Source organism: Gallinula chloropus, assembly GCF_964237585.1.
Source record: "Gallinula chloropus genome assembly, chromosome: 10".
Taxonomy (NCBI): domain Eukaryota; kingdom Metazoa; phylum Chordata; class Aves; order Gruiformes; family Rallidae; genus Gallinula; species Gallinula chloropus.
This window is the reverse complement of record NC_140095.1, coordinates 16103712-16117533: the sequence shown is the minus strand read 5'-3', so window position 1 is coordinate 16117533 and position 13822 is coordinate 16103712. Positions and strand designations below refer to the sequence as shown.

Sequence of the window (13822 nt, the reverse complement as noted above, 5' to 3'; positions counted from 1 at the left end):
ACCAAAGCTTTCACTTCAGTGAGGTAACTGATAAAGCCCTGATCCTGGAGACAGACATCTAAGCACATGCAAAGGATGCATTGAAGAAAAGCATTAGTGTTTGTAAGATAAAGCCTTTATTGATGCTTAAAGTTCCATCAGTTTAACTAAATGTATTTTTAAAACTCATTTAGTGAAAACATGCAAAACCCTTGGGCAGACACTCTAAAATTGTTTTAATGGTTTTAAATTGAATTGGCTTCATGATTCCTTACTAAATTAAACTGTGCTAACTTTAAATTGTTCTGCAAGTAGCCATGTAGTACTCTGCACAAGATTAACTAAACCAAGTTTTAAACCCATTTTCAGTCAAACCACCTTACATGCTGAGCATGGAAAAAGCTTTAAATACAGGAAGATTATTAAATATAGGATGGTGACATGACACCTGACTGAACACACTAAAAACACTGATCCTTGTCCACTGAGACACAGAGTTAGAATCACTTCCAAAACCTGATATATTTGCTTTCTTAGTTTTTCTGTACAATTTTGAAGTACTTGTTTGGCTACTGATAAATGGCTTTCCAGAGTAAATCTCTGCAGCTCTCACACTCACAGGAGTCTGCTGGGTTTGACACTCTGGGAGAGTTAACAGGAACTTTAAAACTTATTTTTCTTTCTTTTTGGTTCCTCCATGACTTTCTGAGAGGGAAAGCAAAAAGGTGACATTAAAATGGCAGCACCCAGAGACAGCAATGACAGCTCCACAGCCTGTGATAGCGAGAGAGTGACAAGTATTTCTAAAGGCTGCTTTGACAACTCATACCGGAGTTTTCCTTTAACTTACAACCGTTTTTCTGAAGCAGTAAAATTGGTGCCTGAAGGATCTGAAAATGAAGAAATAAAGTTGTGTAAAGTTGGCAGTATCTTACAGTGCTCATTGAGCATCAGTGAGATATATATATATATAATGCCCTGTCTTACACCTGCCAAAGTTGCCTCAAGACCCTCTCGCCGTGCCGTGGTACAGTAGCTTATTAATAAAGCTACTGCGCTGCTTCTGGCAACTCCACGGCAGCGCATGGGGAGCAAGTGTGGGATGGCAGCTTGGGCTGCCACGCTGGTACCTGTCCTGCTCTCTTCTGATCCCTTCCAGTCCCCCCCTAGGACCTTCCCAAGAACTGACAACAGGACTGTCCGTTACCTGTCCTGCTCCAGGCACTGCTGGTTACAGAGAGGGGTTACTGGGTTACTGTCATGGTCATTAGCAGTATGATGATTGCCCCTTGCTCTTTTTGCACAGCCAAAGGACAAAGCACCGTGGTCATTCTGCTGGATGCTGCAGGGAGAAGAGGTGTGTTTGAGTTATAATTAACTTTAACAGTGAGATCCACGTTCAGCAAAGTTGTGGGAGATGTTGAGGTGCAACTGCACCTTTCCGAGGCCACAGTGAGTTCCCTTCCCAAAGCAGCAAGAGGTCAGTAGTGCAGCTGCCTGGGTCACATACCTGTCCCAGCCATGCCTTGAGCAGAAAGCAGTTACCTGCTGCACTCTTCATTCAGGGCTTAGCCTGAAGGTCCAAGCTAACCCTTGAAATTTGTTTTCACCTGCCTAGAGAAATGATCGCTTACCTGAATAATTCAGCTGCTGTCAGCTTTATCAGCTGGACATCAGATTATTATTGTTTTGTTTGGAGAGCAGCAAATCATTCTATGCAAAAGTAGACATCATCTGCAAAGTGCAAAAGTTGGCAAGTGGACAAACACCAAGATGTCAAGGAACTTCTTTAAGTTCACCCGGCTGCTGGCCCCGATGCACTTGACTTACACACTGGCATCACCCTGCTCAGTGCCTTCCACCCTCGATGGGGGAAATTCCTTCTTTTCCAGGCCAATCAACAGAAGCTCGCCAAGATTTATGGCTTTGATGAGTGAAATTTTCAGCCTTGAATCTACAGACTGCCACTTTAAATACATTATAGAGATTATCAGCAATGTATCAAGGTGTCTTTGCAGGATGGTATAAACTTCTACTGCACTACTTATTGCCATAAACCATACTTCCAGGTTTTTATTTATATGCGCATTAGCTCAATATGATTGGATCTGTAGCCAGCCCTGGGGACTGGAGTAATTTATATATATCAATAAAGGTCTCCAGCCAGCCACTGGGTGCTCTAAGGGGAACAGTAGTTCCATTTAAAACATTAGGAACTGGAGAAATTGAAAATAACTCTCTATTTAGAGGCCAAGAAGTAAGACAGCAGGCAACAGAGGTCCCAGCACAGCAAGGCTATACTAAAGAGATTGTTAAAATGTCATTTCACTTACATATAAGCCACAGAAAAAAAACCTTAACCCTTTCCCTCCCATGCTCACTACAAATAACACTTGAAAAGAAAATACATTCTTCAAACCTAAAGCGTTTAAATAATCCCAGAGGATTCGACCATAAAGTTTTGAGCGATGTGTTCAAAGAATTCAGGGGAGTTTACTTGCAAAATTAGTTTTTTAAAAGACAGAAAATCTCATTACCTCTGCGTTTGTTAATGTTAGAGCTGAAATGTAAAAGCAGCAACAAAATCCCTCAGTGGCTGGATTTTACTAGGCACAAAAAGCCTACAGGAAAAAGTGTCATCTCATCTACCTAAAGTAACCAAACCCAATACTATTAAATTTTAACGTTGAAGTGTCTTCGACTGCTCTTTTCCTTTAACAAGCCAGGAAAGCATTGCACAAACATCTAGCATAGATCTGCTGAGGTTTACCTGCCTCTGCTGCTCCCAAGTTTCCCATGGTTCACGGATACACTTGGCTGGTAGTCTAGGTTTTAACAGTGTTTATATAGTAAAAATTTCATCTTACAGTGAACTTTAATGATCTGTAACTCAAACCCAGCTTGATCAACTTCCTATAATTTTTTTCAAAAATTCTCTTTAACTCTCTGCAAAAGATGACTAGCAGGTTGGAAGGAGGATAGGGCAAAAATCTCCTAGGCAGAAAAAAGCCATATGAAGCTGCACAAGAAAAACAGGCTGTAGAGTCTCTGTAGGCTGAACCATAGAGCCACACTATTCGCATGGCAGGATGAAAAACTTGTGAGATTGTTTGAAGGAAGCGTCTGCTAAAAGACCACCTTCTCCTGTCCCACCACTCTGCATTTCGTTTGCTTTGAACCAGAAAAACAGTAGGAAAATGCAGGTGTCATCTCGCCATCCTCTTCTCCCTCTCCTTTACTGGAGCGAAGTGCCAGTGTTTCATTTTGCTTCCTCAAACTGAAGATTTTTCTGTGGGTCTGAAACACCAGCCTGTAGGGCCTGCCTCCTGCAGAGCAAGCCAGTTGGGTTTTCTTTCTCTGTTATTTGCTTAAGCTTGGAGGAGGGTTGGGGGGTGGGGGGGGGGGGAAGACACCAAAAAAAACCCCAACCAACAAACCAAAACAAACTTCCAGTGTGGGGCTAAACTGGGGAGCAGTCATTTCTAAGCAAATACAGTGTGGCTGGTGTGACCACATGGCAGAAGGAGCCAGCCTTCCTCTCTCCCATCACACCCCCGCACTCCAAGAGGGGAAAAAAAATTGCTTAATGCATAACAATGGCATTGTGTGAGGGAGGATTCCTGCCTCGAAGGAAGCGTCCCCACCAGAGGCTCCGCGTGCGGCTCCCAGCGCTTTGAACCCTCCTGCTGTCCTTGTGCTGCAGCCAAACTAAATCCATTTCTATTCAAAAGCCAGATACTGCCCTGCTGTTCCAGGTTTTGTTTTGGTTTTTAAAGGTTTGTTTCTTACATAGGGTATTTATTTGCAATGGATTAATTTATGGTTCATGAGGCTCTACTTTTCTGAGGATATTGCTTTCTACTCCGGGGAGACAGTGTGGGCTGGTGGATGGAGCCATTGGGTAGAGGCTATGAAGACCTGGACTGTGGTTTGGAGCAGGTCATGCCCTGCAGCCTCTCTTCCTGTTCCTTCAGCGAAACCACCCACCCTCCTGCTTTCATGCATGGTTTTATTGCTCCCACTGAAGGAGTGGTTGCTAATTAATGTCATGAAAGTGTTCTATTTAATCCCTCCAAGGAGTGGGACAGAGTCAATAGCTAGGTCTTGTGTTAGACCTTGTGCCCTGGAGAAAAGTCATCCTAGGATACGTAAGTGGGAGGAAAGCGTGACACGTTGTAGCAGAAGGATGAATGCCAGGAAGGGATGTTAGTGGGACAGGGCTGAGGTGAAGGAAAAACGCACAGAGAAGCACCACAGCGTGGCAGCTGATGAAGGTGCAAAACTTGCACCATCCACAGATAGTTATCAGCATCTCATATAAGGGAAACAGGTCTAATGCTTGTGGGACAGGCATTGCCACGCTGGCCTCAGTGGCCACTGCCTTCATGGACTGCAGTCCCCATTTAGCTGGGACTCTGCCCTGGTCATGGACAAGCAGGTCATGGACAAAGTCCAAACTGGGGATCCTGAAAACATTTCGGTACATTCTGCATGGCATCAGTGTTCCTTCCTAGCTGTTGGTAATTATGGGTTTTTCTGCATAAGTGCATTAGTGCCTCCATATTCTCACTTTGCTTGGAACTGCAGGCTCACCACACTGCAATGGCTGTGTTATTCTAACATTATTAAATGTGCACTCTTCTTTTATTAGGCTTTTTAATAACATTTAAGTTGCACTCCTGGGAATTTTTGCAGAAAGGGAATGTTGGCCAGCCTAATTTGTACATGAAAATACCCCATAGGCCAAGGAAACAAGATTCAGATGAATTTCACGTACAGCATGGCTGTGAATACAACAAGTGCTGAAGGAGCTTTGGGGTGTAAAACCATTCAACTAGGAATGTTTGAATCCCATGCGTTGTGCTCTCTAGGCTGTGTCTTGTTTGTGCACATTACTGCTTACATTTCATGTGTAGTTTTGCTTCTTTGGTAAATACACCCAAGTCTTCTCATTCCACATCTAAGAGGTGCTTTGTTACACCCCACAATGGGGCAGTGGAGGACTTACTCCCCTTACAGGACACCCTGCTCTGCAAGTCAATCCTAAATCACTTAATTCCCAGGCTGCTAGAAACACAAAGCCCTTAGGGATGTCCCGGGTGAGTTGTCCAAGAGCACTCCCGGCCAGGAAATTCGTGGGTGTACAGTGATGCTAGAAGAGAAGGCAGATGCTTGTGTCAGGCACCGTGGGGACAGGCTCTTCTCTCGGGGAAATCACCAGCTTAGCATGAACGGGTTCAAAGCTCTGGAGAGAAGCAGCCTGCCAGTGCCAACTAATGTCTCTGAACACAATTCTCTCCGTTTTGCTCTAAGTGACACTGCTGATAAGGAGCTTTTATCTATAATCAGCTGTTTGTCATCTTCCTTGCTACTTCATTATCCCCTTTAAAAAAGCATTTGCAATAATTTTAGAATAGTAAACAAACAAAGTCACTTTAAAAGGGAGAATACTGTGCACAGCCTTCTTCCTTTCCCTGGGAAAATCTTAACTTCAACCTAAATGTTTTAATTCCTCTCTCTTGGATAGCTAGAGCATGAACATCCTGACAGAATGGGCTGCAGGAATTCACAGGAGCAGCACTGCATTTCCTTGCTTACAGCTGCCTGCCCTGCTGCAGGGTTATTGTTTTCCCATAATACTACACAGTTTGAAAAGTTGAGCTGAACCAAAAATGCACAACATCAGATTCAGAATTAAAGGTTATGGAGAGATGTTCCTGTGACAAGGCAGGGACTCAAAGGAATAGAGTTTGGCTTTTGGCTTTGCCAAAAGCTCCCTGACTTACCTTTGGTGAGCCATTGAATATGTCCGTGTCGATTGTTCTCTCCTTCTGCTTTGTTTCTTTAGAACCAGGTGCACATCCTTTTGTCCCCATCAGTATTCAGATATTTTCACATTTTTTCTTTATCAGGAAATGTATTTGGTTAACTGCTTACTGATGGGGAAATTGCAAGTTCTTTGATGTTCGAGGAGCACTTTTCTCTAAATCTACTCACTAGCCCACGGGAACTCAGATCTTGCAGAACTCTTCAGAGCTTGCAGAACTCCCAAAATGCACATTGTTAATGGCACAAGCACAAAGAAGAGATGGGACAGATTGGGTCACAGAGGTTCGGTCCGTTTTCAGGGCTGCAGTAGTGCCTGGGAATGCCAGCTCAGCAGTGGGAAGCGAGTTGCATGGTGACATCTCTCAAAAACTTGCAGGTTACTCTGTGGTTTCTTTCACACAAAGCTCATGGGAACATTTTGCTCCGTTTCATGACACAAGTTCTGTTTTTTCACTTCTCATGTTTCATTTTGGGCATGAAACGATGAACAGACCCAGAACCTCAAAGTGGAGCTCATTGGAAACCACCACATTTCTTTGGTCTTTGTTTTAAATCCAGGAAAATCCACAAAATGCTCGCACTTTCTATGAAAAACCATCAGCTGGCTTCAGGATAGATCTTAATCAAACCTACCCCTGATTTCAGCAGAGAATTTCTGATCTATGCCTCAATAAGCAAAGAAGACTCATAGCACCCAGGATCTATGCAGTGAACCTGGCCTGTTGACAAAAAAAAAAGAGAAGTGAAAGTAAATGAGTCAAATTAAGACAGTCCTACAATGGGTTGGCTTTCAGGATTCACAGTGGACATTTTGCACAATTTCAGTTGCAGTTCATTTTCTCTGGAGCAATTCTCTGCATCTCCACAAACCATACTGGGTGTGGGAATATCCCCTGGCATGTGCAGGTCCAAACTCAGTGGAGGTGTACACATGGGACCTAAATATCAGGCTTGGCTTATGTAGGTTCTCTCAGCCTTTCACTTCCTAGATCCACGTGTTGTAAACACGCGTACCACCGATGTGAACCAACCCTGTATGTGTTGTGCTATATGGTGTATTAGCAATACAAAAGATGTGGTCCTCCAGCACACCTCTGGGATGCACATGGAGAGGCAAGACAGTGGTTCTCCTGGAGAGCCGTGGTGGAGCTGGTTTTATCACCGCTTGGGAAGTGGTTGCAGTGTCTGACAATAGTGCTGATATATGAAACACATGTGAGGACAGTGGAGTACACATGTGGCCTGGTTTGCACATTTTCTCTTTCCTGGAAGACAAATGCAAGGAGGGTGATAGACTTTTCAGAGGCTGGAAACTTATTCTGGTGTTTTGCAATCCTGTTCCGGCTTGTGGCGAGGCTGGCACAGCACGGCGCGGCGAGTGTGTTCGTGTGAGATGTAGCACACTCCTAAATAACCCTGATCTCAGGCACTGACGCTAGTAGCATTAGTCCTAATCTTTCTATATATAGTGACTTATTGAAAAGGTCTTACTTCAAAACTGCTGCTGCTGCAAAACCACTGTTGCTGAGTAATATGACCCATGATATTTTATATTTACTAGAGCAGATCTATCTCATCCCTGCTCCATTTGATACTGCAACAAGAGATACGTGTAATGAGTTAGTCACTGTGACTCACATAACCTCAGTCCCTATAAAGCAGCTGTGTTTCATGCTTTCTCTCTTTTTTTTTCATAGAAAGAAAAAAAAAAGTTTCTAAGTGATTCAAGAGTAAAAGGAGGAGATGGTAGTAATCAGTTCCACCTAATGATTGATCAGTTTGTGAGGAATGCTGATCAACTCCAGATGTTGCATTCCAGCCTCAAAATGTGATCATCAATTCAGAACTCCCATCTGGTTTGTCTGACACCAACGACAGAAAAAGTTTTCCAAGAAACTCTAAAAAAAGTGCGGTTGTTGGGAGAATATCTCTGCTCAGACCAGTGTATTTGCCAGTAGGATGTGGGAGAATTCCCTTCTGTGAGTGTAGCTCCTTTTGGTGTTCCTTAGTGACTGGTCTATTGATAGTGCCTGACAGAGAACCATTGCTTTGGGAGATATCCTTTCCCAACACCCTAACTTTCAAGGCCAGTGGTTTCTGGATGCTCCTCTCTCCAGCTGTGCTGGAGGAGAGCAGTGGGTGACACTCTACGGTTAATATTTTATCTCCCCTCCAAAATCAGAAGATAATTCAGCTCAGCCATCCTGCCCATATGCCAGATTTCACAGGAAGCAGTGACTGCCAGCAGCTCATCAGAGCTTTGCATTCACAAACTTTCTTTTTGTTTGCTTCCTTATTTCTCAGACCTCTGCTTCCCGTATTTACTCACCTACCCCGTCCATTCCATAAAGCAACTATACTTCTGGATAGGAAGGCACCAGGTTCAGGTTTCCCAACTCACTACTCCCTCTGACTTACTGGCACTTACACATGTGTTACCAACAGATCGGTCTAGCTCTGACCCAAGCATCTGTACATAAGTGGTCATCTCTATGCTGCAGTGAGTTCCCAAGGAGGAACAGTAAATTTGTTGCATCCTTGAACCACATGTGGTCAACATAACAGTGAAATTCCCCTCCGAGTGAAGAGGCATAAGGAGGCCAATCCCCTGTGCAAAGCTGCAAGGAACAGAGGAGGAAGGCAGACGGAGGAAGCCTTGTGCACATGCAGTGGTTATGCCCACACTGGGTCCATCTGTGCCCCTGCAAACCAGCTTTTTTAATTACAGTTAACAACCGTTTAATGACAGCTTGTCCTACCACAGGGCAGGGTGGACACTGTTAGGCAACCAAACATTCAGGCTCAGCCGTGCCCGCCCAGACAGCACGCACCCGTACAGAGTCATGCCCGTATCAGCGATGGAGTAACAAGATGAGGCACGAGAAAAATGCAAACCCCACAGGAGCTCAGCTGCTGCCCTTGCAGGACACGGACTCCTTGCAGCACAAATCCAGTCCTGTAATGGAGAGTGGGGCTGGGAGGGTCCAAAGCATCCCCCAGGCACATCCTGGGACCGGGCAGGATGCAGCAGGCACAGCCCCACTGCCTGTGCCAGTAGTGCCTGTAGCTGCCCAGCATCCACAGCACAGAGAAACCTGGAGTAATTGGCCTGGACTAACCAGCCTGGCTACTGCACAACCAAGGTAATTATCTAGGGGGACTTTAGCTGCCCACTGGAAAAACAGAAGCCAGGCTTGCAAACCAGTTGCATCATGAATGATAATGGTGCTGACAGTTTTAAAAGCGCTCGGGGACTTTTTAAAACACAGCTAACCCATCTGAGAGAACCTTTCACAGGGCAGGAACCGCTGCCGTGCAGGCGGGAAGAGCCAGAGTGCTGCAGGGGGAAACAAAGAGCTGCTGCCATGTTGGGCCCTCTGCCTTTCCAGATTTCCTCTTCCTGTGGAAATGCCACATTACAGCGCTGCCCAGGCACAATTTGGAGGAGAAGAAAGCCCAGAAAACACAGTGCTCCTCACCCAGTTACGACTGGCTAGCAGGGACTCCGCTCGCTTGTTAAGAACATCTTGTCTGGATCTGAGGGCGTCTACACAGCAAGGCAGCGGTAACGGCTCGGAGACTGCCGGCGCTCACCCGTATTGGATGGGTGGTTAAGGTGCCCCTACACACTTAAACACATTTCCTTGCTAAATTCCCTGTGGTACATTAATTTTTACTGATTGCTAATGGCTGCCTGGCTGTCTCTAAGGCAACTGGTCCAGTTATTATTAATTTCCAGGGTATAAGAACAATAGACATCCATTTATCAGGGAGGTACAAGGCAACGGCCATTTTTTGTTGTTGCTGCAAACTGGTTTTTAACTATAGAAGTCCCACACTGGTTGTGTTTTGAGTCATTTCTTGCTGTAAAACGTCTTAATGCAGGGAACTTGGGGTAAGAATAAGAAAGTGAAATTGAACCAGTGCTCAGGAGAAATTTCAGTCTCCTTCAGTGAATGAATATGAAGCTGTCACTGACCTATTTTAGACCCTCTCCTTGCCAAAAAAAAATTCCCTAGAAAACTTCATTTGCCATAACATTATTTTTCTGGAAGGGTCAGTGAAAAAAAAAATCAGAAGGGAAAGTTTAAATATAGGGTTCAGCTGCCTTTTACTCAATGCAGGGACGGGGCAAGCAGAATGCCTTTATGTCAGGGCTATATCCATTTCTGCTCAGCCTACAGGCCAGTAGGGAGAAAAAGTGACCCAAGCAAAAGTTAGCATTGCCTTCAATCTCTACTGACATGCGCTGCCTGATAGGCATTCCCAAAATACATAAGCTCAGGTGGCTTTAAATGCACTTACTTGTGCATGTTATAATGGACATCCACTGTGTTTTGCATGCCCTTGATTTGGTGGAGACAAAGTCTCCACTGGCATGACTGTTTTGTGGCACTGGACTCACACAGACACCAGTGTGGTGTGTTAAAGGCATGGTTAGGAGAACATAATCACATGATAGATTAAATTACCCACAATGCCATTTCTTGCCTCGGAATTGAGATCTAAAGGAACAATTTGCAATGGAAGTAGATGGATTGAACAATTTTTGGTGTCACAAAATTCACTGGTAGGTTTATTTAAGACTATTTAACCATACATAAATTGCATGTTTGTTTTAATAACTACACTTATTGTCCTGTGTCAACGGACATATGCAGATTAGTATATAGTGTGCAATATTAACAGAGCAGTAGTATTTTAGTATAGCCAGTCCTTGTCAGCCCACAGTACTTACCAGTCTCTAAGCAGCATCTCAGTTTTGTATTTACAGATAATTTTGCAAACATGCAGAGGCTTCATTATTGCTGGGTGGGTACAGGAAATACTGGGTGAGTAAGTGTATAAGAGTGATGGTAGCACAGCAGGCTTTTTTTTTTATTTTCAGATGTTTTTCAGGTATGGAGTGGTTCTTTCCTTTTTTATTTTTTTTAACTTGTGACATTACCAAAAGCACATGCCAGTTCACAGCAATGGGAGTGGGTAGCTGCCACTGCTGGTGCCCACTGGAAACCACAGTTCTGCCTGGAGTACCAGTGCTCTCATGTTTTTATTACATTTCAAAATTAAGGTAGAAATTGAAAAAATCACAAAAACTTTCCAAATGGTTTTATAGCCTTTGGGGTTTTTAAACAAGAAACAGTCACATTTCTTAAAATCTCAAATTCCAGTTTTTCATTTATGAGAACATTTTTATTTCTAAACCGCTTTCCATTTTTTCAAACTACCAATTTCCTTTTTCCTCTGTTTCCTGTGCTCTGTACTTCCGTGTATTTACTGTAAAATGGAGTTTCTTTGTGAAAGGCTTTGAAGAGGAAGAATTAAATATGTTATATGTGAAACTACCATCATTAACATTGATTTACTAGAGCATTTTGAGAATACCGAGGATCAATTTACATATTTAACTGCAATCTCAGCCTTATTCACAAAGTTCTTCAATGTACATAACTTTGAACTGAGAGTTAATGACTTGTGTAAGTTTTGTACCAAGAAGACACCTAGGTGAGAGCTACAGATATAAAAGAGGTTTAAATTATGGGGTATTTTAGGTTTCTTTTGAACGAAGTTATAATGCCACAGTGAATATATTAGCAATTTCTGTTTGAAATCAATGGAACCATTTGCATGACAGCGGTGCAGGGTTCAGCCAAGACCCTTCTCTAGCACAGAGCATGTTTTATTACCACTGAAATCATCAGGGGATTCCAGGAGAGAAAAAGTGCTAATAGATAAAAGGTGATATGAATCTAATGGTGGTGTATGAACCCCACAATACAGAAATCTGTAAATACTCAAAAGTCCCTGAAAGCCTCTTGCAAATCGTCTGTTTGATTGTGTCACTCAGTTTTTGCACTATGTCAACCGAGTAAATTGTCAGCCATGCAGGAAAGAGAAATGGTACCACACAATTCATTAAACTAACACAACACAGCACAGTTCTCAAGTATTTGCTACAAATTATCCACGAGCTGTTCATAAAGGTAAATCACTTCACCAAGTAAGTGAAACAATCTTCACTGTTCTATAGGGAAACTAGCATGCATGGTGCAGATAATCCAGAACGATGACGTAACATCCACGTCCTTAGGTAATTATCACAAAGCCTGTATCCCCCCGTGTGTTGCATTCTGTTACGCTGGGGTTCATCTTTTTAATACCTAGAGAATGGGAGAATGAAAACTACTCATCCCTACTAATATCACATGCCAAGGGTCTGAAAATTTCGATCAATTTAAGAACGTCCAGCGAGCCTACAATGGACAGTTCTGGGGGACCAGGATGCTTTCCCAGGGTTTCTGACAAATGAGCTCTTCCCTGCCCCATGAATTGTCTCTTCTTCTGATTCCAGTGGTGAAAGCACCCCCTTACTTTCACCAAACTCATCATCTTCTAAAGCAGCAGCCCCCTGCAACTTTCGAAGCTCTCCAGAGAGTTGATCTCTCTCCTATGCTTAAAAATAAACTTCTCAGTCTGAAGTCCCGTGGGAAATACGTTGTTAGGAAAGGTGGGGAGTGAAAGGAGTTAAATCATTCGCACTATTAGCTCAAGTGGCTACTGCAGCTGGTCCAGTAAATGCCAACCCAGGCAAAGCTCAGTCATTTTCTCTCTCACACACATTGTGTAGAGCGAAACGAGAGTGTCTGCAGATTTATTAGCTTGTATATAACACTAAATTGATGAAAACATCCTCTAGGCAACTTCATCTACTTTTCACTTGCCATGTTCCCATGACAGTGACAACTTGTTGTGTTACAGCTGACCTGTCAGCCTCAGCTACTCCCTGTTCATTGGGGGCTGTCTGTCACTGGATGTATATGAAACGGGAGGTGAGCAGAATACAACAGGCAGTTATACACACATTCCTCCCAAACAGCCTGCTTAAAAACCGGCAAAGCTGACAGCAGAGAGATTATTGTTGAACCTTCACATAGATTCATCCAATATATAAGTCTGTTCTAACAGACAAATGCTCTTGCTGCAAACATTTTCACCTGGCTATAAATAATCAAATTTCTTAAGCCTCCGGTCCAAAAATAGCAGCTCTGGGCGTTTTCAGCTTTTGCAAATCAGTGGTGAAAGGGGCATTCATTACATCCTCTTTCCCAGATAGAAAGGTGACCAGCACAAATCACGTACCAGGAGAGGAGAGCATGCTCCATTGTTATTGCAGATGTGTCAATCCCTGGAAACAAAAGAATCGACACCCGTCTAGGAACAAGCTCCCCGTTAGTTAGCAATTCAGAATGACTTCCAAAAGCAATCCCTTAGTCTCCAATGATATCTGTCTGACAACTACTTAATCTCGGCAAGAGCTGCGTTAAACCAGCCTGTCATCATTGCTACCTCTCAGGTGTAGCTTGAAAAGGGAGAGAGAAAGAGAGAGAGATCTATGAGTTTCAATCACTTAGAAGAAATTATAACTTTTTAGAAGCCTGTATGCAGATAGCATTTACCATATTGAATGGAAGATGACAGTTACTATATAGACAGAGCGGTGCAATGCAAAATGCCAGCTTCCAGGTGATTCTATCCCATCTCCGAGGCTGTCGGGAGCTATCAAATTAATGTTGAAATAATTGTCACTTGTGAATACCTGCCAGTGTAACCAAGTCGGGTATTAAAAAAAAAAATCCCAATTGATCAGCCTCACAAAATGTTCTGAATACTTAAAGAAAAAAGTTTCACTGAGGTGTGACGCTGTTACATATTCATTTCTGCAGAAGGCATTTTTTTTTTAAGAACAGAGGCAAAAAACTAAAGTATTTAAGTTTCCTCACTGAAACGGTGTTAATACCATCAGTGATTCTTTGATTATTTAAAATCCAACTACTTTTACGACAAAAGAAGCAAATAAAAATTAGCTAATGCTTTAACCTCTTGCTACTAGAGTCATTTGCAATAAATCTTGATGCCCTTCTCTCTCTGTCTCATTGCTATAAAAATTCCCACTTTGTTGAAGTTCCCTTTTATCTTTGCACATCCTTACAGGGGTTTTATTGGGGTTAATAGT

The 13822-nt window shown here is 43.2% G+C and overlaps 1 long non-coding RNA gene across 1 annotated transcript; it reads right to left on the bottom strand.

The window, feature by feature from the left end:
- Positions 1-762: 762 nt before the first annotated feature.
- LOC311195183 lies at positions 763-5897 on the bottom strand. The gene is made up of 3 exons (XR_014617489.1): positions 5766-5897; positions 1187-1321; positions 763-869 (listed from the first exon to the last, which is right to left on the bottom strand). It is a non-coding gene; the product is annotated as an uncharacterized lncRNA (long non-coding RNA).
- Positions 5898-13822: the final 7925 nt, after the last annotated feature.